The 26332-nt window shown below is 39.8% G+C and overlaps 2 long non-coding RNA genes across 8 annotated transcripts; both read right to left on the bottom strand.

Annotated features, from left to right (window-relative positions):
- Nucleotides 1-17653: 17653 nt before the first annotated feature.
- Nucleotides 17654-20991, bottom strand: LOC123905847. Of its 4 annotated transcripts, none has more exons than XR_006808549.1 (4): nt 19682-20169; nt 19414-19587; nt 19169-19328; nt 17654-17959 (listed from the first exon to the last, which is right to left on the bottom strand). It is a non-coding gene; the product is annotated as an uncharacterized LOC123905847 (long non-coding RNA). The 4 variants fall into 4 exon arrangements; XR_006808550.1 differs by having other exon boundaries at nt 19414-19582; nt 19682-20168; XR_006808551.1 differs by having other exon boundaries at nt 19414-19541; nt 19682-20165.
- A 1595-nt stretch (nt 20992-22586) lies between these two features.
- LOC123905846 lies at nt 22587-25003 on the bottom strand. 4 transcript variants are annotated; one of them, XR_006808544.1, is made up of 4 exons: nt 24615-25003; nt 24347-24520; nt 24102-24261; nt 22587-22892 (listed from the first exon to the last, which is right to left on the bottom strand). It is a non-coding gene; the product is annotated as an uncharacterized LOC123905846 (long non-coding RNA). The 4 variants fall into 4 exon arrangements; XR_006808546.1 differs by having other exon boundaries at nt 24347-24515; XR_006808547.1 differs by having other exon boundaries at nt 24347-24474; nt 24615-25000.
- Between the last annotated feature and the right edge of the window lie 1329 nt (nt 25004-26332).

Below are 26332 nucleotides of genomic sequence, written 5' to 3'. Positions count from 1 at the left end.
AAGACTAGTGATGAAGTAAGTGACGAAGAACACATCGCTTTCTTAACCTTATGGCTATCGCAGTATGTCTTCTGCACTCAATCTCTCCAAGTAGCCAAGAAATTCATCCCTATGGCTATTCAATTACATGAGTGCCAGCAATTCAACTTCGCTCGGCTTATTCTTGGATGTCTTTATGAATCCATGAGGGATGCTTGTGAACATCTTAAAAGAACAGGTGATGGATCCACCTTTTTAGGTGCTGGCCCCTTCTGGTTACTGCAATTATGGCTAACTGCCACTTTTCATGCTGAGCTTGACCTTTTCTTGCCTGAGCCATACTATGAGGAATCAAGAACACGTCGAGTCGAAGGCACGAGGTTGGCGAGAATGGTGCCTAGGGAAAGAGGCCTTGGTTATGATGTGGCTTTCCAACAGTATTTTAATACTTTCCTCAGCCTGAAGAAGTTCAAGCCTAGCTTTGCTCCCTTTGTGGATAGGCCACTTGGTCCTCCTTGGTTTACTCACAGATTTCCTTCTCCACCGGAATTCGAGACGGTAACCAACAACATTTGGACTGCTTACTTGATGCCTACAGTCTTGTCCTGTCGAATTGGCTTGACCTCTGGAGATTTTGGGTTAGTTGGTTACTTCCCAAACCTGGTGTCTCGCCAATTTGGCTTAACTCAAATACTCCCTAAGAGCATATATTTAGAAGAGAGGGAGGTTTGTTTGGGCAAACATGGCATGACAGAACCACAGTTCCATTCATTCTTGAACCACTTCAATCAGCCTTCTTATGAGCTTACCCCATTCGACTTCGCTCCCTCACATGCCTGCACTAGGGAATTTTTTACCTGGTGGTCTCGACACTATGAAGGACGCCTGGTCGACAAGACTGCCTTGCTCACTGCTATCTCTAATGGGTTCGACTCATCTATTTTGAACAAGATTAAGTCGAAATTGAACGCCAGAGGTATTCTTTTAGTTTTACTTTTACTTGCATCGTTTTTACCTTGCGTGCTTTTCTCTTATGCACACCTCTTCGATGTAGGGAGTAAGTCGAAGGCAGGTTCCAGCGATTCTAGCAAGCCTCTTCCCCCACCATCTAAGGTTGAACTACAGGTAGGCTTTTACCTTCTTGTGGCTTTTCACACTTCTGTAAGATTTCTATGTTAACTTTGATATGCCCTTCCTAGATTGCTTCACGCAAGAGGCCTCATTCAACTGAAACTCCTTCTGTTTCGAAGAAGCAAAAACCTGTTCCGGCCACTTGTTCGAGTGCTCCAGATGAGGTATCCATTTATCCAACGATTTCTATTTCCCTTGGCTTAAATGCGAACTTACTGAACTGTGGCCTGCAGGATACTCCTGTTCTCTCGACCATCCCTGAGCACACTACCGCTGCTACCACTCAAGATCTTTTTCCTAGTGCTGAACCCATTACTGATGAGAAAAAGAAAAAGAAGAAGAAGAAGAAAGAACACCAACCCACCCAAGAAAGTACTCCTGAGCGCAAGTCCTCTGAGATTGAGGCACAACCTGATACTCTGGCATTGTAACACCCTAACCCATACTACCCTTAAAAACGTAATTTTAAAAACTTTTCAACAAGTGTAAAGGCAGAGTGCCACGCGGTAATTAAAACACAAGCATACACACAGAGCATCATGAAATTTAACATGAAAAGCAACAGCGGATTCCAATCAAACCAAGCATGCATATATATACATATATATATACATAAGCCATATTCATCCCTAAGGATGTCACTTATACAAGAACTAGCATATCAAAAAGGTAACACCGATATACGATGAAAGCCAAGCGAAAACCCCGACTCGATGTTACATTACCAGAGCATTTACTATTTACAAACTCTAGTCAAAAGCTAGTACTAAGAGGAGTAATCTATGCTAAGTCTCCTCACCAAAAGGTACTTCCACACCACGCTAGAACAGCAGTCTAAACGTCGGCACAATCCTCAGCCTGAATATCTGAACCCCCAAAGGTCCAGCAAATAACACAAAGCAGAGAGTTAGAAAACATAATCGCATATCATACGAGTATAAGAAAGGTCTTACACTTTCGAACTACATCATACATATTCTAACTCACGTCCAAAACGTCGTATTAAACAGTTATCAATTAATAAAGTTTTAGCACAGATCAACCAGATAATGTCACATACCATTTATCAAATATATGCGCATTTACCCTAATGTATCTAATGCCAATCATTCTATGTCATGTCATCCCTAGACACGACTAATGCATGTGGTACCAATTGCCTTTTACCCCTTATGGATAAGTTAAACAGTTTTACATCTTGCTGGATAGCAGCTCTAGATCTTATGGATTCATCAAATCCGATCCTCGGCTTCCTTATGGACTCAAAAATCCATTTAAATCTATTGGAACCCAAGTTTCCAATTTCAACATATATATACATGAATGCATGTATGTTTGCACATATCATCAATATGATATTTCTAGCTCGAAGCTACTCATTATGAATGCGGAAACACAATTCAAACACATTCACTTAACATTACAAATTAATGCCAAATCTTCACATTGCTCACTTTAAGCTACAACTTATTGCATACACGTTTATCAATCATATAACGATTAACAATAAGCATTAACAGCATCAACATGTATCAACAATCATGTAAGGATACTCTTAAACCATGTTACAAGTGCCAAATCACACTTACAAACATTAACAAAAGTTGCAGGTTCAGTACTGTTCGCTAAGCGAATCCATAGCGAACAGGTAGCGAACTCATTCGCTAAGCGAATCTCAATTCGCTGTAGCGAACCACATCAGAGGATTACAGGTACATGGCGAACAGGTAGCGAACTCGTAGCGAACTTATTCGCTGTAGCGAACTCCTGTTCGCTCAGCGAACTACACCAGAAAGAAAATCTGTTCTTGAGTTATCTAAGGCGGTTTAACATTAAATCAACTCAAAAATTCATCCAAACATGTTATAAATTCATATAAACAGTCATTTCAAACATATATGGTATCAAGGAACATTAATCATCCCTTCCAAACATCCAAATACCTCTAATAATCAAAATCATGGCAATTTCTTGAGTTTTAAGCAACTTTCATAAACTTTCCAAAAATGATCCAAACACATACATATTTATCATGAAATCAATCTAGTGATTAACACATACAGAGTGATGATGAAGAACATCATACTCACATACAAAAGCTTATCAAAAGTCTAAAAGAAATTGAGTGGGAGAGTTCGGGAACGGAGACATAGACAATCTCCCCTCTCCTTGTCACTCAAGAATCATGAATTCTAATCTCTTACCTTAAGCAAAGATGATGATCCAAGCCTTCACTTGCTCAAGCTTTCTCTTAGCCAAAACCCTAGCTCTTGCTCTATCTTGCTTCTACTCACTCAAACTCAAGAAATGAATTTATGATACTATTCATAAGTTGGACTTGCTACTTATACTCTTTCCCATGGTCATGAACCAAGCCCATTTGGCTTAGGCCCATGCCTCTCACGCCCTTCAAGCCCAAAACCAAGGTTCTCGCATCTAAAAACTTACGTTCGGCTAAATAATTATTCGTCGCTCACTAAAATAATAAAAGCCAATTAATAAATAAAATAACATTTAATAAAATATACGAATACGAAAAAATGGGTCGTTACAATCCTACCCCCCTTAAAAGAATTTCGCCCTCGAAATTACCTAGAAACAGATCGGGATAAGAATCTCTCATCTTACTTTCCAACTCCCACGTTGCATTCTCTCCAGCCGGTCCTCCCCACACGACTTTCACGGATGCAATCTCTTTGTTTCTCAACCTCTTCACTTCTCTTCCTTCGATTCTCAAAGGCACAATCTCGATGGTCAAGTCATCCCTCACTTGAACATCGTCCGATTCAATTACGTGTGTCGGGTCAGACACATACTTGCGCAACTGTGATACATGGAAAACATCGTGCAAATTCGCCAATGATGGCGGTAATGCAATCCTATATGCAACCTTCCCAACTCGCTTCAAAATCTCAAACGGTCCAATAAACCTCGATGTTAACTTTCGCGACTTCAATGCACGTCCTACTCCAGTAGTCGATGTAACTCGTAGGAATACATGATCCCCTTCTTGGAATTCAATGCCCTTCCTCCTCTTATCATGATAACTCTTCTGTCGATTCTGAGACACTTTCATCTTCTCACGAATCATCCGAATCTTCTCTGTTGTTTCTTGTACAATCTCTGGTCCAAGAATTGCACCTTCTCCAGTTTCATACCAACACAGAGGTGTCCTACACCTTCTCCCATACAAAGCCTCAAACGGTGCCATTCCGATACTAGAATGGTAACTGTTGTTGTATGTAAACTCTACCAACGGCAAACAAGAATCCCAATTCACGTTTTGCTCCAAAACGCAAGCTCTTAACAAATCCTCTAAGGATTGTATCGTCCTCTCCGACTGACCATCTGTTTGAGGATGATAAGCTGAACTCAACCTCAACTTCGTTCCTAAAGCTTCTTGCAAGCTTTCCCAAAATCTAGATGTAAATCTCGGATCTCTATCCGAAATAATGCTTGTTGGAATACCGTGTAGCTTCACAATCTGCTCCACATAAATCTCGGCCAACTTAGGCACCAAAGTACCTTTCCTAATAGCAATGAAGTGAGCACACTTCGTCAAACGATCTACCACTACCCAAATCACCTCGTTACCTTTCTTGGTCTTCGGTAAACCTCCCACAAAATCCATTGCAATGCTATCCCATTTCCATTCGGGTATAAACATTGGTTGTAACAAACCAAACGGCTTCTGATGTTCAATCTTCGATTTCTGACAAGTTAAGCATGAATAAACAAATTCAGAAATTTGCCTCTTCATTCCCGGCCACCAAAATAAATTCCTCAAATCCTGATACATCTTGGTTACTCCAGGATGTATACTCAAACCACTTCTGTGACCTTCTTCCATGATCATTCTCTTTAATTCGGGTACATCCGGTACACAAACTCTTCCTTGAAATCTCATGACTCCACCTTCGTCAATCTTGATATTGGTCTCCTTACCTTCATTGATGAGTACCATCTTCTCCATCAATTTCTTATCCGATTTCTGACGTTCTTTAATATCTTCAAGAAAAGGATTCGTCAACTTTAACATTCCAAGCTTCACACTTGAAGAAGTAACCTCACACACAAGACTCAAGTCTCGGAATTCTTCAATCAACTCTAACTCTTTCACCATCAATGATGACATATGCAAAGTTTTCCTACTTAATGCATCGGCCACCACATTGGCTTTTCCGGGGTGATAACTCAATTCAAAATCGTAGTCCTTTAAGAATTCGAGCCATCTACGTTGCCTCATATTCAACTCCTTCTGGTCGAATAAGTATCTCAGACTCTTGTGATCACTAAACACTTCAAACCTCGATCCATACAAGTAGTGTCTCCACACTTTCAAAGTAAACACCACGGCGGCTAACTCCAAATCATGCGTTGGATAGTTCCTCTCGTGAACCTTCAGTTGCCTTGAAGCATATGCTACCACATTACCCCCTTGCATAAGCACTCCACCAAGTCCTAACTTCGAAGCATCGCAATACACGACGAACGATTCTTTGGCATCGGGTAAAATCAACACGGGTGCAGTAGTCAACCTTCTCTTGAGCTCTTGGAAACTCTTCTCACAAATACCATCCCAAACAAACGCTTGATCTTTCCTCGTCAACTTGGTTAACGGCAAAGCCAACTTCGAAAAACCTTCGATGAATCTTCTATAATAACCGGCTAAACCAAGGAAACTTCTAATCTCTGAAACAGATTCCGGCGTTCCCCACTGTGACACAGCGTCAACCTTCGCAGGATCTACCGCGATTCCTCCACTTGAAATTATATGCCCTAGGAAACTCACCTCTTTCATCCAAAATTCACACTTCGACAACTTGGCATACAACTTCTTCTCCTTCAAAACTTGTAAAACAATCCTCAAGTGCTCCTCGTGCTCTTCCTCGGATTTTGAGTAAATCAAAATGTCGTCAATGAACACCACCACGAATCTATCCAAAAATGAATGGAAAATTCGGTTCATATACTCCATGAAAACTCCAGGTGCATTGGTCACACCAAACGGCATAACTGAATACTCGTAGTGCCCATACCTCGTCCTAAATGCAGTCTTAGGTATGTCTTCCGTCTTCACTCTAATCTGATGGTATCCAGATCTCAAATCGATCTTACTAAACACACAAGCTCCAACTAGTTGATCCATCAAATCATCTATCCTCGGGAGTGGATATTTATTCTTGATCGTCACTTTGTTCAACTGACGATAGTCTATACATAATCTCATGCTTCCATCTTTCTTCTTCACAAGCAATACCGGCGCTCCCCATGGCGAAACACTCGGTCGAACAAACCTCTTCTCAAGCAGCTCTTCAAGTTGCTTCTTCAACTCATTCAACTCTGACGCTGACATTCGATACGGCGCCATCGATATCGGACTAGTTCCAGGTACTAGGTCGATAGAAAACTCTACCTCTCGCTTTGGAGGCACGTCAGATATATCATCCGGAAACACATCTGGGAATTCACAAACGATCGGTAACTCTTCTATCTTAACCCCTCCTTCGAGTTTCAATGATGCAAACATCATGAACATCTCTGCATGTTCTTTCAACGCTTCCGATACTTCCTTCCCGTTCATCAAATGCAAGTTCTCCTCCGGCTTCGGAAAAACAACGGCCTTCTCTCGACAGTTGATATGAATTCGGTTGAAGATTAACCAATTCATACCAAAAATCACATCCATACCACTAAGTGGAATACACACTAAATCCATTCCAAAGTGCTTATCAAAAATGGTTACGGGGCAATTACGACATACTTGTCGAGTAATTACTGAACCATTAGCAGGAGTTTCTATTTCCATCCTACCCATCATATCCGTTAAAGGAATACTAAGACGCTTCGCACAATCCAAAGAAATAAAAGAATGTGTCGCTCCCGTATCTATAATCGCAATTAAAGGAGTGTCATAGATGAAACACGTACCTCTAATGAGATTGTCCTCAAGGCTAGCATCCTCTCCACTCAAAGCAAACACCTTGCCCATCACCTTCTTGGGCTTCTTGCAGATTATACTCTTGTGGCCCTCCTCACCACAGTTGAAACAAAAGACTCTTGTTCTACACACTTCGGCTTTGTGGCCTAACTTCCCACAATTCAAACACTTGTCCAATTTCTTCTGGCAATCATACGACATATGACCCCGCTCTCCACATTTGTAACAACTTCCATTCACCGGCTTCTTACTACCACTTGTATTACCCCTACCGCGGCTATCATAAGGTTTTCCGCGCTCTTGCCCTTTCCCTTTTCGGTCGTTCACAGCTTTGTAGTAGTTCACCTTTGCCATACCATCTTCATCACAGATCCTACTCTTGTTCACAAGGGTCGCAAAATCCCTTATCTGCGAAAATCCAATCATATGCTTAATGTCCGGGCGTAAGCCACTCTCGAACTTCACGCACTTGTCGTCCTCCGCTTCCAAGGTGTTGTAATGCGGACTAAACGCACACAAAGTCTCAAACTTGACGGCATAGTCAGCTACCGTCATATTTCCCTGTTTTAACTCCATGAATTCCACCACCTTCTTGTTCTTCACATCCACAGGAAAATACTTAACCAAAAATTCTCTTTTAAACATTGCCCATGGTATAGCCATACCACCGGGTCCTAGCCTCAACTTGGCATTCTTCCACCACACATTCGCTTCCTCGCGCAACACATATGTTCCAAGGGTTGTCTTCCCTTCCTCGGAACAATCCATTGCTTCAAAAATTATCTCAAGTTCCTCCAGCCACTTGTGAGCTCCATCCGGGTTGTAACCTCCGGTAAATGTTGGCGGTTTCTGCTTCATGAACCTTTCCAACCTCATCTCTACCTCTCTTCCAGGTTGATGATCTCTAACCACAATGTTGGTGAGTGCGGCCAAAGCTTCCGCAATCTGAGCATTCGTTCTCGCAGCAGCCATGATTCCTGAACGAATCACAACTAGACGTTAGAAAGTACTAACAGTGTTCCCTACACATGCTCATACAGGGAAAAGAAAAGTCCTAATTGGTTCACACGAACCGACCTGCTCTGATACCACTATTGTAACACCCTAACCCATACTACCCTTAAAAACGTAATTTTAAAAACTTTTCAACAAGTGTAAAGGCAGAGTGCCACGCGGTAATTAAAACACAAGCATACACACAGAGCATCATGAAATTTAACATGAAAAGCAACAGCGGATTCCAATCAAACCAAGCATGCATATATATACATATATATATACATAAGCCATATTCATCCCTAAGGATGTCACTTATACAAGAACTAGCATATCAAAAAGGTAACACCGATATACGATGAAAGCCAAGCGAAAACCCCGACTCGATGTTACATTACCAGAGCATTTACTATTTACAAACTCTAGTCAAAAGCTAGTACTAAGAGGAGTAATCTATGCTAAGTCTCCTCACCAAAAGGTACTTCCACACCACGCTAGAACAGCAGTCTAAACGTCGGCACAATCCTCAGCCTGAATATCTGAACCCCCAAAGGTCCAGCAAATAACACAAAGCAGAGAGTTAGAAAACATAATCGCATATCATACGAGTATAAGAAAGGTCTTACACTTTCGAACTACATCATACATATTCTAACTCACGTCCAAAACGTCGTATTAAACAGTTATCAATTAATAAAGTTTTAGCACAGATCAACCAGATAATGTCACATACCATTTATCAAATATATGCGCATTTACCCTAATGTATCTAATGCCAATCATTCTATGTCATGTCATCCCTAGACACGACTAATGCATGTGGTACCAATTGCCTTTTACCCCTTATGGATAAGTTAAACAGTTTTACATCTTGCTGGATAGCAGCTCTAGATCTTATGGATTCATCAAATCCGATCCTCGGCTTCCTTATGGACTCAAAAATCCATTTAAATCTATTGGAACCCAAGTTTCCAATTTCAACATATATATACATGAATGCATGTATGTTTGCACATATCATCAATATGATATTTCTAGCTCGAAGCTACTCATTATGAATGCGGAAACACAATTCAAACACATTCACTTAACATTACAAATTAATGCCAAATCTTCACATTGCTCACTTTAAGCTACAACTTATTGCATACACGTTTATCAATCATATAACGATTAACAATAAGCATTAACAGCATCAACATGTATCAACAATCATGTAAGGATACTCTTAAACCATGTTACAAGTGCCAAATCACACTTACAAACATTAACAAAAGTTGCAGGTTCAGTACTGTTCGCTAAGCGAATCCATAGCGAACAGGTAGCGAACTCATTCGCTAAGCGAATCTCAATTCGCTGTAGCGAACCACATCAGAGGATTACAGGTACATGGCGAACAGGTAGCGAACTCGTAGCGAACTTATTCGCTGTAGCGAACTCCTGTTCGCTCAGCGAACTACACCAGAAAGAAAATCTGTTCTTGAGTTATCTAAGGCGGTTTAACATTAAATCAACTCAAAAATTCATCCAAACATGTTATAAATTCATATAAACAGTCATTTCAAACATATATGGTATCAAGGAACATTAATCATCCCTTCCAAACATCCAAATACCTCTAATAATCAAAATCATGGCAATTTCTTGAGTTTTAAGCAACTTTCATAAACTTTCCAAAAATGATCCAAACACATACATATTTATCATGAAATCAATCTAGTGATTAACACATACAGAGTGATGATGAAGAACATCATACTCACATACAAAAGCTTATCAAAAGTCTAAAAGAAATTGAGTGGGAGAGTTCGGGAACGGAGACATAGACAATCTCCCCTCTCCTTGTCACTCAAGAATCATGAATTCTAATCTCTTACCTTAAGCAAAGATGATGATCCAAGCCTTCACTTGCTCAAGCTTTCTCTTAGCCAAAACCCTAGCTCTTGCTCTATCTTGCTTCTACTCACTCAAACTCAAGAAATGAATTTATGATACTATTCATAAGTTGGACTTGCTACTTATACTCTTTCCCATGGTCATGAACCAAGCCCATTTGGCTTAGGCCCATGCCTCTCACGCCCTTCAAGCCCAAAACCAAGGTTCTCGCATCTAAAAACTTACGTTCGGCTAAATAATTATTCGTCGCTCACTAAAATAATAAAAGCCAATTAATAAATAAAATAACATTTAATAAAATATACGAATACGAAAAAATGGGTCGTTACAGGCATCACCTGAAGACCCTCCTTTGGAACAATCGGAGAGGAAGAAAAAGAAGAAAAAGAAGCAGAAAAAATCTCCTGCTGCAGCTACTGTTGTCGAGGCTTCTGCTACTGCAAAAGAAACAACTTCACAACCTGAAGCTTCTGCTACCCCTCAAACCCAAGTAAGCCATTCTTACTTCTTGTTATTTCTTCAGCTTTTGACTGTGTTACTCATTCTTTCATGGTTTTGTTTGTTTCAGCCACAAAACTCTGCTCAAGTTATTCCTCAGGATGAGCCTGCTCTTAGCAAAGCGGCTGAGGGGGTGGTCGAAGGACCAAGCAATGCGCCTCCTGAAGATGTTGCAGAAAAAATCTCATCTCCTCAGCCTCTCGAAACGGCCATTCTTACTGAAACTTCATCACCGCCCAAGGCTCCTAGCCCGCCTCACCGCGCTTTCGAAGATGACAATCTTAAGCCTAACAATGAAGAAGACCAACTCGATCGAAGCCTACCACAACCAAACCTTTCGACACATCCTGCCCCAGTATTAGCCAATAATGATCCTCCAACCAACTTTCAAGTTGACCCCATTGCTAATACTGAACAAAGGCCAACAGTTGATGGTGAGCACTCCACTACCAATCAACCACAACCAAGTGGGTCAAACCATGAATCTAGTTCACCCAGTGCTGGCGCTTTCGACTCTGAAGATGGGAACTCCTATATTGGTGACTCACTCAGTGAAGAGGGAACTTCCGTGTCAAAGCCATTTCCCACTGTTGTCCTGCCAGCTGAACTTGCTAAAGAGTTAAAAGATTTAACTCCAGTAGACGCACTTAGCAAGCTTTTATCAAGCCATGGCACCTCTAGCTCCACTTTTGAGGACACAGAAGGTAACGGAGATGTACTTGAGCAAGAACAGTTTGAGCATGAAATCAGGTTTAGGCGAGAAATTCTTAATGGGGATATGTTGGGCCTGCTTGAGCGTGACTCTTCTATATATTACAACATCAAAGCTCTTTTCCGCAAGCTGCAGAACCCAAAGACTGACGAAGCAATGTTCCTTCTAGTGACTCAGGCTGAAACCTTTCTAGAACAATTCGTTAGTCAATCTCAACTCCTAACCAGGACTAGCGACCTTTTGACATCTCTGCTTGCCACCCAGCAACAACATTTCGAGCAAGCTAATAGTTGCAATGCAGAGGTCACAACTATCAAGACTGCCTCTGATGAAGCCCTTGAGCAACTTGTGGCTTGTGAGAACAATATTGCTCAATGGCAGTCTGAAATCGAAGCGCTAAAGGAAAAGGTTCGACAGGAAGAGGCTAAGATGGAAAAGCTAGCTGCAGTAGCTATCGAAGCACAAAAAGTTAAGCTTGATGAGCTAGCACGTGAAGGTATCCAACACTACAGTAATGGTCTAGCTGTCCAAAAGCGAGTTGAGCACCTTGCTAGTGATAAAGAAATGCTACAACGTAAACTGGCGTCCATTCGAACTCAGTATTACCAATTTCAAGCGGCCAATCGACAGCCTTCTTCGACATCCCAGCAACAATCTTGACCTTATAAATTTTCCTTTTAGTCTTAAATTTTTGTTATTCTCTTTTGGATGTCATAACTGTAGATCTTTTAACACTAGCAACTATCGAACAATTTTGTACATGCTTTTTTAAATGTATGCCCTTCTTGGCCTTTTCATGGTGCATGTTCATGTATTGGCTGAGTATTTTATTCCTTTATTGTTGCTTGCTTTCCTTCTTTTGGGTCATTATCCCAAGCTTCATTAATAGCATTTTGCAAGGAATGGAATGAACATGTTTCCAAAGCAGTCAACATGATTAACTACACGGTTTTGGGCATTAATGCTTTGGCATTTCCCTATGCAAACTGACCATGGTTAGTTGTAACTACCTAGCCATTAACGCGCCTTAATCCTTTTATAAAGACCCACGCTTTGCAAGTTTTTGTTCATCGTTTTGCACAAATAACGCATCAATACCTCTCCACAAAGAATGGATAACAAGACAAATCCTCCTTCTTCTACCTCAAGCTCAAACATGCTGCGTCCTCTTAGAAAGGGACGAATCAAGATTCCAGCTTCCAAACCTCCACGCGCTAGAATCCTTCGCCCTCGACCGGCACCAGCTAATGTAGTAGAAACCATCATTCTCTCTTCTGACTCCTCAAGCTCTAGTTCAGATGACGAAGATGAAGACTACCTCAAGTTCCTCAGTACCCTAGAGCCTGATGAAGAATACCCAGGAACTCCAACTCCTTCTTCTGAGGATGAAGACTCTCAGATCTCAGAACTTTCCAATTCTGATTCAAAGGATGAGGGAACTCGGGTTCAGGGTAAACCTTAAGTGTTTATCTTTCAACATTCAACCATTTCTTGTATTTTCTTGAACATTCTTGAATGATTGGTTGTATTGTTGATTTTATATGAAATAAAACTTGATTATTGGCATTTCCTTTTACCATTTCGCAAATTTTATTCTTGCGTTATTCATTTTTCATGGTTATTTCTTGCAACATTGGCTTGTATTTCTTTAAATATTTGCCATTCATGTTGACTGAACGTTTCTCAGGAGTTAACTCTTCAATCTCATAAGCTCCATTTGACAAAACTTGAGAAATCTTAAATGGTCCTTCCCAATTGGGTGACCATTTTCCAAAGACTCGATCTCGTCTGTCCATGGGGAGGATGACTTTCCAAACTAAGTCTCCTACGTCAAAGAGTTTGGATTTAACCCTTTTGTTATATGCTCTAGCAATTCGTTCTTTTTGTCGAATCAAAGCATCTAACGCCTGCAACCTTTCCTCACCCACGTCTGTTAATTCATCTAACATTATGTTCTCATAGTGATCAGGAGGTAGTTCCCATTGCCTTTGTACTCGAATCGACTGCATCATTATTTCAACAGGTAACACGGCATCGTGACCATATGTTAGTCGAAAAGGTGTCGAACCTGTTGACTCTTTAGGAGAATTCCTACATGCCCATAGGACTTGGTCCAGGGTCTTATGCCAATTCTTTGGCTTTTGGGCAACGTGCTTTTTAATTAAACTAATTATAACCTTGTTGGCTGCTTCAACTTGGCCATTTGCTTGAGCATAGTAAGGCGTCGAAGTCATTAGCTTAAAACCCAATTGTTCAGCAAAATCTTGCATCTTTCGACCAACAAACACCGTTCCTTGGTCTGTAGTGATCGTCTCAGGAAGCCCAAACCTATAAATAATATGGTCTTGGATAAAATTGATCACTGTTTCCTGATCCACGTTTGTTAGGGCAACAGCCTCTATCCATTTGGTAAAATAATCAATCCCAACTAGTATATAACGTTGGTTCTTGGATGACGCGGGCCTTATCTCACCAATTAAATCTAGAGCCCAGCCTCTAAAAGGCCAAGGTTTGATAATCGAATGCAACTCACTGGCAGGAATGTGTTGTATCCCTGCGTGTTTTTGACACTCTTGACAGCCTTTCGCATATTCTATGCAGTCCTTAAGCATGGAAGGCCAATATAAACCCTGTCGAAACAAAAGCCACTTCATCTTGTGGCCTGCTTGATGGGCACCGCAGGCTCCACTATGGGCGTTTGAAATTGCTACATACGCTTCGTTTTCATTTAGGCATTTCAACAAAACCCCTTCAGGAGTCTTCTTAAATAGTTCATTTCCCATGATTGTGTAATTCAAGGCTCTATACTTAACCTTCCTATCGGCTGTACCTGTTGGATTTTCTATGTATTTAACAATGGGTTGTCTCCAATCCGTGTCAGCCAAATTGTCAATCACGAAGACTTCAGTCATTGCTTCATCAAAGTGTGCATCAGCCCTTTCGGACTCCCTTTCGACATTTAGTTCATTTGCCCCCAGCTGATGGGGTATTACCTCACATGAGATTAGTTTTTCTTTAACTTCAACTATCTCATCTAATTTTTTCCCCGTTACCTTATAACCAGAAGCAATTTGGGCTAAGTCATTTGCTTCTTGGTTTTCGATCCGAGGCACGTGTTGAATGTCACATGAATCAAATCGTTTTAGTAGCGAGAAGGCAATGACAAAGTATTTCATCAAATGTTCTTGAATGCATTTATATTCCTTTGTCAATTGTTTTATCACTAACTCAGAATCTCCTATGATTTTAACATGTTTTGCCCCCAAGTCCAAAATAATTTTTAGACCTACAATTAAAGCCTCGTACTCGGCTTCATTATTGGAGCATGTTCCATTAATCTTGTACTTAAACTTTGTTGGAATCTTTGAAGGAGAAATGATTAAGATTCCAATTCCTGTACCATGTTTGTGCTTCGAGCCATCAAAGTACAACATCCAAGGTTCATGTTCTACATATGTTATTGGGATCTCAGCCACCGAGTGGTCAACAAGAAAGTCAGCCACTACTTGACCTTTTACAGCCCTCAGGGGTTGGTACGTCAATGAATATTCAGTTAAAGCTAAAGCCCATTTCCCAATTCGACTATGCAAAATTGGTTTTAATAACATATGCTTAATGATGTCAAAATGAGAATAAACATAAACATGAACTGGTTTGATATATTGCTTAAGTTTGGTACAAGAGAAATACAAACATAGACAAAGCTTTTCAATTGGACTATATCTAGTCTCAGCATCATTCAAGATTCTACTTAGATAGTAAATAGCCTTTTCTATGCCATTTTCATCCTCTTGTGCGAGCATGCTTCCAATAGTCGAATCTGACGCTGCGATGTACAACTTCATTGCTTTGTTTCGAATAGGAGGCATTAAAGTTGGAGGCTTTGACAAGTATGCCTTGATATCATCAAATGCCTTTTGTTGTTCCGTTCCCCATTCAAATACATCACCTTTCTTGAGCCTCAGCAGTGGAGAAAAGGGGTGAGCTCTGCCACTTAGGTTTGATATAAACCTTCTCAAGAAATTGACCTTTCCCAGCAAAGATTGAAGCTGTTTCTTTGTTCCTGGAGGTTCTGTCTCCATGATGGCTTTTGTCTTATTTTGATTAATTTCTATGCCCTTCTTATGCACAACAAAGCCAAGGAAATCTCCTGCATGTACACAAAAAGCACATTTCAGTGGATTCATTTTTAATCCACATTTTCTCATTCTTTCGAACGATTTTTTAAGATGTTCGATATGTTCATCCTGGGAAGAGGATTTCACAACAATATCATCAATGTAAACCTGCATAAATATTTCGATAAAATCATGAAAAATTAAGTTCATGGCTCTTTGGTATGTTGCTCCAGCATTTTTTAATCCAAAAGGCATCACTACCCACTCATAGGTGCCTAAAGCACCAGGGCAACGAAATGCGGTTTTTGGCACATCATCCTCGTCAATAAAGATTTGATTATAACCTGAATAGCCATCTAACATACTCAAATATTCATGCCCTGCTGCTGAGTCGACTAACATTTCGGCTACAGGCATGGAATATTCATCCTTAGGTGTAGCATTATTCAAATCTCTAAAGTCTATGCAAACCCTAAGTGATCCGTTTTTCTTAATAACAGGAACAATGTTAGCTAACCATTCCACATACCTGGTTGTTCGAATGAACTTGCATTTAAGCAACCTTTCAATTTCTGCTTTGATCTTTGTCATGATTTCCGGTGCAAACCTCCTTGGAAGCTGCTTTACAGGTTTCTTATCTGGTCGAAGGGGTAGCCTATGCTCCACAAGATTTCTGCTTAACCCAGGCATTTCGTTATAGTCCCATGCAAAGCAGTCTCTGTATTTCTTAAGCAACTCGACCATTTTTTCTCTTAAGGTTGGGTCTATATTGGCACTAATGTAAGTTGGCCTTTTAACAGAGCCATCTCCAATATCAACCTCCTGCAAAGGATCTTGGGCTTGCATTCTCTGAATCGAACTATGTGGATCTCTCTCAAAACCCAAAGGCTCATCATCATAGATGCAATCCAACTTTTGCTTTTTTCCATCGTTTACTTCACTAGCCTCCAAGGCCAGTTTGTCCCTTAAGACATCATTAGCTTCGACAGCCATATTTTCTTGAACATTAATGGCCTCAAGAGCCATTTTGATTCTATTCTCGGCTGCGTAAGCCGTAATTCGATCCCATGCTGGGGACTCAATCATCAAACTCATCATGGTTGACCCATCCAGACACTGGTGGGTATGCATCCTCACACAAGGGTTTCTCTATGTCTTCCCTTTCCCAACAAAAGCCATGGGTTGGATGCAACTTAACTGAGTGGTATACATTTTTTGATACCACTTCATTTGGATCGAAGGCAGCATCTTGCTCACCACAAGGAGCAATCGAGGCCAGGTTTTTGTCGAAGTTCTGTAATGTCACAGTGCCTGTCTCTGAAACATATGCACTCTGATCTGCTTCTACATTCTCGACTAAACCATCTTCTCTCCAGATGATTAATCTTTGGTGCATGGTTGAGGGAACAGCTCCAACACCATGTATCCATTCTCTACCTAATAACAGATTGTAATTAGGTTTGGCAGCTATGACCATAAACAAGGTCTTTCGAACTGTACTACCAACACAAACTTCCAACTGCACTGCCCCCAGGGAATGACCAGTTTTTCCTTCATAGTTGGCCAACACCACATTGTGGGAATGAAGGTCTGTGTCATAGAGACCTAATTTCTTCAACATGAAGTGAGGCATGATATTCACCACAGCTCCTCCATCCACTAAGACTTTATTGATTCCCACATTATTGACTTTTGCCCTAATGAACAAAGCCTTCAAGTGGTTCTGCATTCCCAGATCTGGCTTTTCGAAGACAGCTTTTTGCTCTTCAACACAACCATTTTGCATAACATAATAACACATTGGCTTATGATCAGCCAAATTAAGGGCTTCGAAGTCCTCTTCCAGTTCATTGACTTCAGTAGGTATATCATATTCCAGTGGCAGAATCGACACCACATTGACCATGACATCAAAATCAGACCCCTCATCCAGGAGATCATCATCCTCCATGTCATCCTCATCTTCTGCCCCTCCTTGGGCATTTTCAGCTATTGGCTCTTCCAATATTATGGAAAGCCTCTCCTTTACTGGCCTCTTGGCCATTTCAACCTTTTCAACCTTCTGGGTTGCAACAGCCTTGCCCCCAGCCTCTTTTGCTGTCAACTTTTGTTTCCTCTGGAACCTTCGCCACTGAGTGCGGGTCATAGGATTTTTTCCCTTATAGTTATTCCTATAAGAGTATTTGTTGACTTCAGTGGCGGCATTCACTGTTTCTTTCCCAGCTACCACTTTTGAACCCTTGGGTTCGGCTACAATGTTCACGTTAACATTGCTAGAGCTTCCATTTTCCATCATCCGTCGATTGAAAGTGACGTACTGTCCACTCACCCATTGGTTAACAGGTGCTCTCTATAACACCCCATATTGATTTATCTAGAATATCAATAGGAGCATACATAACTGAATCGGGAAACATTAAAATTACAGAATAACTTTTGTCCGACATAGTACAATTACAAGATAATTTGCCAGACAATACATAATCTTGACAAAATCCTGAATAAACTGTCATAATGTACAACCTATAATATATTATACATCAGAGCGAAATAGAATGCATAACAATCAGGATCAAGCCTTGAATCATCTTCTATAATAATTTAACAGGTGAATGCTACGAAGTTTCCATAAACAGCGTCTTTACTTCAATCCTCTTGAAAATCCATTTATCATGCTCAACCTGTTACCTATAATCAATAAATCGTGGGTTGAGACTACTAAGCCTCAGTGAGCTCCTGCTACCCCAACTACAGTGGTGACTACACCGGGGGCTCGTACATAAATCAGTTGATCACTAAAATAACTCATATTCATAATTGAATAGCTTAAACATAAATAAAGGTGTATCACATAATTTATTATCTTTATTAATTTTATAACTCACGGACACTTCGAGGTGAGCGGGTCTCGAAGGCCTGACTGTAGTTTCTGATATTAAATGTAGATCAGAGAACCACCTCAGCTCACAACTTAAATAACTTGATTCCCACTAAAAGTGAAGAATCCCTCGTAGCAAAAGCTAGACTCTTAGCCAAAGGCTAGATAAAACTGTGGTTCGGGATCAACCACCATAATCTGATCAACTGTCTTAAGAATCTAAATTGCATTAACCTGCCCATCAACCCTTCCCGGGAATATTTCTAACTATTATGATCATCCTGATTAAATTCCTAAGTGTACTGATTTTAAACATGTAGAAAGTCTGTAATCGTGGAATTTAGACACTTGTTGTTTTTATAAAATACTATTCGTGACGGAGGGTTTTTAGTTAAATTAAATTAGTTGACATATCCTCCATCCTTAACTCAAAAGCATAATAGTCTCAGGTTGCATCGGTTCATAAGAGTTGTGCACCGGTTCATGTACTCAGTTTGTTACAAAAATAGTTATTGTTACAAAAATAGTTATTCTGGGTTCCATGCTCCCGTGCATACTGTCTATGCACCGATTCAAACTCTGTCCAGGCCATGTTTGAGTCACTCATACCGGGTATGCACCGATTCACACGTTTTCCATGTTTTTATAAAACACATACTGAAGCCTATGCACCGGTTCAAGCATAGCTTGCACCGATTCATAGACTCAGAACACACATTTCTAAGCTCTGGAAAACATATGCATCGATTCATAGCTGTATGAACCGACTCAAACACGCAACCTGTAACATCCAGCAGCACTTACCATTCCAAAACAGTATACATATCAATCATTTTATGCTAAATTCCACGAATTAACAACATTCCAAACATGTAGGGCATATTCAATTCATTAATTAAGTCATTTCATGAGTTCTCCCTAATTAGTCCCTAAAACTTAAGTTAACATGCATAGTTGGATTTTGGGGGAAAACTAATAAGGCTACTCTATTAAGTGAGAGTTTTCCTAAAGGAACCCACCTGAACATGACGTTTGAATCGTGCTAACAACATATTCGGAGCTAGTTGAAAAACAGAATTTGCAGCCACAACACTCTAAACCCGTAGCCCAAAGTTCTGCATCAGACCTCGAACTTCAAATGCTTCTTCCGAATTCATTACTGCTTAGAAATCCATGAAACTGGCGTCGAATCGACCGGAATTTCGTTAGCTTACCACAGAATCAAGCGGCATTTCAAACGGAGTTACGAGGAGTGAGAAATTACCTTTTTAGTGGAGGTCTGTCCAGAATACGGGTTTAACCCAAATCCTTCCAATTTCTTTCTTTTCCATTCTCTTCAATTTCTTCCAAGCTTCAATCTTTAGTCTCCACTGTTACAAGTCCACATCTTTGCTGAAATTCCAAACTAACAGTGAAACATGACTTCTTTCAACCTTCACTTTCAAGGGAAATCGGATAATAACTATCTCATTCTCTAACCATCAAAATCGGTCAAATCAACACAGAAGAGGGGAAAGTTTAGGAATGCTTACATTACATTGGTTTCCAACATCTACAAGCTACCCATAAGAAATTCGTGCAAATGGTGGAAGGTATGAGTTTGTGAGGAAGAAAGGGGTTTGTGGCTAAGAGTGGGAAGGAGAGGAAGATAGGGTTGGTTTTTGCTTCTATTGAGTTTAATTGATGATGGGTTAAGAAGAATTCATACATGCATTAAGAAATTTGATGGATTAATGGAGTATGAAGTTTGTGGTTATGGTGAGAAAGGGAGGTTGGGCGTGAGAGTGTTTTGAGAAAGAGAGTTGTTCTTCTCATCTTGGAACTTATATGGCTATTACTACAAAATTACTATTTTGTCCTTCACAAGTTATTCCAATTTACACTTATGTAATTTCCATATCCTTCACTTGTCCAATTTTTTTCTTGTAATTAAATTCTCAACTGTCTCTAATTAATATTACTACTATTAATTAAGTGGGTTGTTACAATCTACCCCCCTTAAATGAATTTCGTCCTCGAAATTCGAAACTTCTTCATTCATCACCAGGATAACCATGGTAAATCGTTTATGTTCTTTCCAAAATCCCTTGACATATCTTCTTTACCGATCATGGCTTGCCGTTCATTGGTTACTAATCATCACTTTTTACTGCGTTAGCAGTTTCTTATGTTACCATCGGAAATCCCAATCGTCCATTTCATGACATCGAACTCACACCTCAGTCCATATTACAACTCTTATATGTGAGTTCATCATCTGTTAGTCTCTTATGTCATCCTCCCTCAGTTCAAACGCACATGGTATAACAGTCCCTTTTTCTGTAGTCTTCGAATTACATCAAAGCATACTTATTCTTACTAGTTCACCGTGTTAAACTTCTAAGTTGAACCGTGTTTCTCAAACGCAGTCTCTGCTCTCAAGAGTACTTCGTTACTATTAATCCAAGATTTAAGTGGGAGTGTATGCACTAATTGTCACACGTTCGTCAATCATCTTGTGGTCAATCACATTCAGTCTCTTGGAATGAAACTTTCCTCTCAAAGAGTTGTTGGCCTAAAGGCCAATCTGCTGACTACATTCTCAACCAAAACTTGTTGCGCACTCTGATTTTTGACTACTTACCGTCATCCTCTTTGATTGCGTCAGTACTGCCTTGATCTACAAGTTCCCGGAAACGGTCCCATAGCGTCTTTTCTTATCGTTATATCTGATTGTGATTACCGTGTCATTCCAACAACGACGCTTACCTCATCCATTGGTGTTACCAGTAAGTGGATTTTGCTTAACTTCTCACTCCACCGATCTCTGCTACGGTTAATATCCTTTTATTGCTTCCGGCAATAACTTTGTTACTCAACTAACTTTGTAGGTCGGTATCTGGCCTGGTCGGTTACACTCCGAAACACGGGACACTGACTGATGTTATGAAATTATCTTAAGGGTATAAGCTTGGGTATAAATACCGACTAATCCAAAATCTCCTCATCATAAAGCTTACGATTCTGCTCCTTTTATCGGTAATTCTTGAAACAACTCCTTCTGTTACTAGCTCCTAACTTCATTAAGGTAAGATTTGGATTGTTAACAGAATTGTCTAATGCAGCCTTGCAATGGAGAGTTAGCTAAAACAATCTAGTCACTAAGGAAATGTCACAACACAAGAATCTTTGAGTCCCGGTGGTTATGCTAACGTTGAATGAGTTGTTTAACTTTGGGTTGCTTATTGGTGTTACTTAATTGGACATAAGGATAGTTAATAGTTTTCAAAGGAATATTCATTGCTTTCAACTAGCAATTACAACTTACATTAATCTACCCAGGTACCGAAAATGGAACTTAAATGATCTTACAGCAACAACTGACATGGTTACTACTTCCTATTTCTCTGGATAGGTTTGGAATTTATCCGGAATTAGTTGATGAAATTTTTACAAGAGTTAGCTAAAGTGATAAGATTAATAGTCGCGAGCTTGAGCACTGGAAAGTTCGGGTGATTAATTGAGGCTGGTACTAAACTAAATTGTTGTTTCGAGACAATCTAACAATGGCGAACGACACGTCAATAGAACGGGTATGAACCTAAACCGAAATCTATTTGTGGCTTATCGTGACTAAGTGAACTCCTACTAATCAGAACTGATCACTAGTAATGAAACTGAAAGACTGGGATGTTTTGGCCGAGATACTTAAGTATGACACTTAACGAAACTGACTAGCAGGTTAGCAAGATGATTGATAACTTAAACTGAATTCTCTCATGACCCCTAATGAGCAATTGAACTTCTACGGGTCTGAATTGATCATCAATAATGTGACTGGAAGGCTGAATACATTTGGTATAGATACTTAAGAATAATGCTCTATAATATCAGTTTAACTTACTGATATCGAGGAATTAGAAAAGTTTGCAACTCGATAGAGTTCTTACATTAATGTACTGATGGGTCTTAAGGCATTGGAAGAGCTTATCTGTCTCTATCAAAATTAGTTAGGCTCGGGAGAATACATTGTTCATAACTTTCTAAGGCTTACTGATTACGGATTAAGCATCCCTCAATTCAATGAATTTGGATGAGTAAGGGTCCACATGAATGGATTAGTAATTGAGAATCCGGTTTCTACTAATCCCAACTCAAACTTCATAATTTCTTTCTACCGGCAGTCCTCTTGAATTAGCAAAACTTGGTTCTACATGCTTCTACCACGTTCTTACCACTGAACTCCTTGGTCCACTTCGGTTCTCAACCGTAGTACCCTGCCTACCATACGTGACACTGAGTTGATCAGGCTCAATACACGATGATTTCAGAGTAAACAGTCCAGACTCCAAACCGTACTCCTTAAGATTGAATTTTAATGATCCGCGGCAAGGTCCGATACTGAATCGACCTGCTCTGATACCAATTATAACACCCCATATTGATTTATCTAGAATATCAATAGGAGCATACATAACTGAATCGGGAAACATTAAAATTACAGAATAACTTTTGTCCGACATAGTACAATTACAAGATAATTTGCCAGACAATACATAATCTTGACAAAATCCTGAATAAACTGTCATAATGTACAACCTATAATATATTATACATCAGAGCGAAATAGAATGCATAACAATCAGGATCAAGCCTTGAATCATCTTCTATAATAATTTAACAGGTGAATGCTACGAAGTTTCCATAAACAGCGTCTTTACTTCAATCCTCTTGAAAATCCATTTATCATGCTCAACCTGTTACCTATAATCAATAAATCGTGGGTTGAGACTACTAAGCCTCAGTGAGCTCCTGCTACCCCAACTACAGTGGTGACTACACCGGGGGCTCGTACATAAATCAGTTGATCACTAAAATAACTCATATTCATAATTGAATAGCTTAAACATAAATAAAGGTGTATCACATAATTTATTATCTTTATTAATTTTATAACTCACGGACACTTCGAGGTGAGCGGGTCTCGAAGGCCTGACTGTAGTTTCTGATATTAAATGTAGATCAGAGAACCACCTCAGCTCACAACTTAAATAACTTGATTCCCACTAAAAGTGAAGAATCCCTCGTAGCAAAAGCTAGACTCTTAGCCAAAGGCTAGATAAAACTGTGGTTCGGGATCAACCACCATAATCTGATCAACTGTCTTAAGAATCTAAATTGCATTAACCTGCCCATCAACCCTTCCCGGGAATATTTCTAACTATTATGATCATCCTGATTAAATTCCTAAGTGTACTGATTTTAAACATGTAGAAAGTCTGTAATCGTGGAATTTAGACACTTGTTGTTTTTATAAAATACTATTCGTGACGGAGGGTTTTTAGTTAAATTAAATTAGTTGACATATCCTCCATCCTTAACTCAAAAGCATAATAGTCTCAGGTTGCATCGGTTCATAAGAGTTGTGCACCGGTTCATGTACTCAGTTTGTTACAAAAATAGTTATTGTTACAAAAATAGTTATTCTGGGTTCCATGCTCCCGTGCATACTGTCTATGCACCGATTCAAACTCTGTCCAGGCCATGTTTGAGTCACTCATACCGGGTATGCACCGATTCACACGTTTTCCATGTTTTTATAAAACACATACTGAAGCCTATGCACCGGTTCAAGCATAGCTTGCACCGATTCATAGACTCAGAACACACATTTCTAAGCTCTGGAAAACATATGCATCGATTCATAGCTGTATGAACCGACTCAAACACGCAACCTGTAACATCCAGCAGCACTTACCATTCCAAAACAGTATACATATCAATCATTTTATGCTAAATTCCACGAATTAACAACATTCCAAACATGTAGGGCATATTCAATTCATTAATTAAGTCATTTCATGAGTTCTCCCTAATTAGTCCCTAAAACTTAAGTTAACATGCATAGTTGGATTTTGGGGGAAAACTAATAAGGCTACTCTATTAAGTGAGAGTTTTCCTAAAGGAACCCACCTGAACATGACGTTTGAATCGTGCTAACAACATATTCGGAGCTAGTTGAAAAACAGAATTTGCAGCCACAACACTCTAAACCCGTAGCCCAAAGTTCTGCATCAGACCTCGAACTTCAAATGCTTCTTCCGAATTCATTACTGCTTAGAAATCCATGAAACTGGCGTCGAATCGACCGGAATTTCGTTAGCTTACCACAGAATCAAGCGGCATTTCAAACGGAGTTACGAGGAGTGAGAAATTACCTTTTTAGTGGAGGTCTGTCCAGAATACGGGTTTAACCCAAATCCTTCCAATTTCTTTCTTTTCCATTCTCTTCAATTTCTTCCAAGCTTCAATCTTTAGTCTCCACTGTTACAAGTCCACATCTTTGCTGAAATTCCAAACTAACAGTGAAACATGACTTCTTTCAACCTTCACTTTCAAGGGAAATCGGATAATAACTATCTCATTCTCTAACCATCAAAATCGGTCAAATCAACACAGAAGAGGGGAAAGTTTAGGAATGCTTACATTACATTGGTTTCCAACATCTACAAGCTACCCATAAGAAATTCGTGCAAATGGTGGAAGGTATGAGTTTGTGAGGAAGAAAGGGGTTTGTGGCTAAGAGTGGGAAGGAGAGGAAGATAGGGTTGGTTTTTGCTTCTATTGAGTTTAATTGATGATGGGTTAAGAAGAATTCATACATGCATTAAGAAATTTGATGGATTAATGGAGTATGAAGTTTGTGGTTATGGTGAGAAAGGGAGGTTGGGCGTGAGAGTGTTTTGAGAAAGAGAGTTGTTCTTCTCATCTTGGAACTTATATGGCTATTACTACAAAATTACTATTTTGTCCTTCACAAGTTATTCCAATTTACACTTATGTAATTTCCATATCCTTCACTTGTCCAATTTTTTTCTTGTAATTAAATTCTCAACTGTCTCTAATTAATATTACTACTATTAATTAAGTGGGTTGTTACACTCTCCCAGATGGTTTGAAAGTGTTTTGGGGGCCTAGCCTTTGCTGGATCGAAAGGCCTTTGGTAATAGGCTTTCCCCAGTTGGCTCCTTTGTAAGGCCAAGCTTTTTGATTTGGCCTAGATTTTGGCCATTTTCTCTTGTTTTCAGCATAAGGTACAACACTTTGAAGGCCTGCAGTAGCCTCTTTGTCGCACACAGCACTACATCTAGGGCAAAGCATCACTTCAGCATTCTTCAGCTTGCACCTATTTAGGAAGTCCACCAATTCTTCCTCAGCATTGGGGTACACCTCACGTACCCTCTTTTCATACTCCTCTTCAGGCACCGCCTTGATTGGAGCAGTAGCATCTATCACTTCGACCATGTTGCAGTCATAGACTTCGACATAGGTAGCGTCCGCAGGTGGCAAAGGGTCTGAATCTACCTTCATTGGAGGCTTAGCCTTATCAGCATACTTCAGCCTTCCTTCATTCAGCGCTTTTTGCACCAAATCCCTGAAAACAACACATTGATAAGTTTTATGTCCCAAATAATTATGAAACTTACAATAACCTCTTTTCTTTCTTTGTTCTATTGGTGGTATTTTCATATCTTTTGGCACAATAATTTGGCCGTCAGTCACCAATAAATCAAAAATCTCATCACATTTAGTGATGTCGAAAGTATAAGTCTTCGTAACAAACTTATCATTTTTTGGTTCGATAGGATTTTTTCCATTCGACGGCCTCAACAATTTGCAAGTGTAAGGAGGCCCAGGCTTTAATTCAGCCACATTAATATCACTATCGTCAAAATCTAAGTATTCATCACTCATTTCATAATCAATTTCATTATCATAGGAATCAACAAAACCTATTTCTTTCTTTTTCTGAAACTTAGAATTTCTAACTTTTTCAGCTTTTAACCTTTCGATTTGTCTCACTCTGTCAGCCAGCTGTGACATGTCTCGAAGGTATTGGGTATCCAATTTCTTTCGAATTGAATAATCTAACCCACCAGCAGCCATTTCCACTAGCTCGTGTTCAGGCACTTGAGTAAAGCACCTGGATTTCAGCAAACGAAACCTATTTAGATAGTCATCAATTGACTCTTGGTTTTTTCTTTTTACACTGGCTAACTCTTTCAGACTTATCTTGGTTTGGCCCATATAAAATTGCTCATGGAAAATCCTTTCCAATTGGGCCCAACTATTGATCGAACTGGGAGGCAAAGTTGTAAACCAAGTAAATGCATTCTTGGTAAGCGAATTAGGAAAATACTTCA

This window comes from Trifolium pratense, linkage group LG2 (assembly GCF_020283565.1).
Source record: "Trifolium pratense cultivar HEN17-A07 linkage group LG2, ARS_RC_1.1, whole genome shotgun sequence".
NCBI classification, from domain to species: domain Eukaryota; kingdom Viridiplantae; phylum Streptophyta; class Magnoliopsida; order Fabales; family Fabaceae; genus Trifolium; species Trifolium pratense.
Note: the sequence above shows the minus strand (reverse complement) of the source record. Positions and strands in the feature narration are given on the sequence as shown.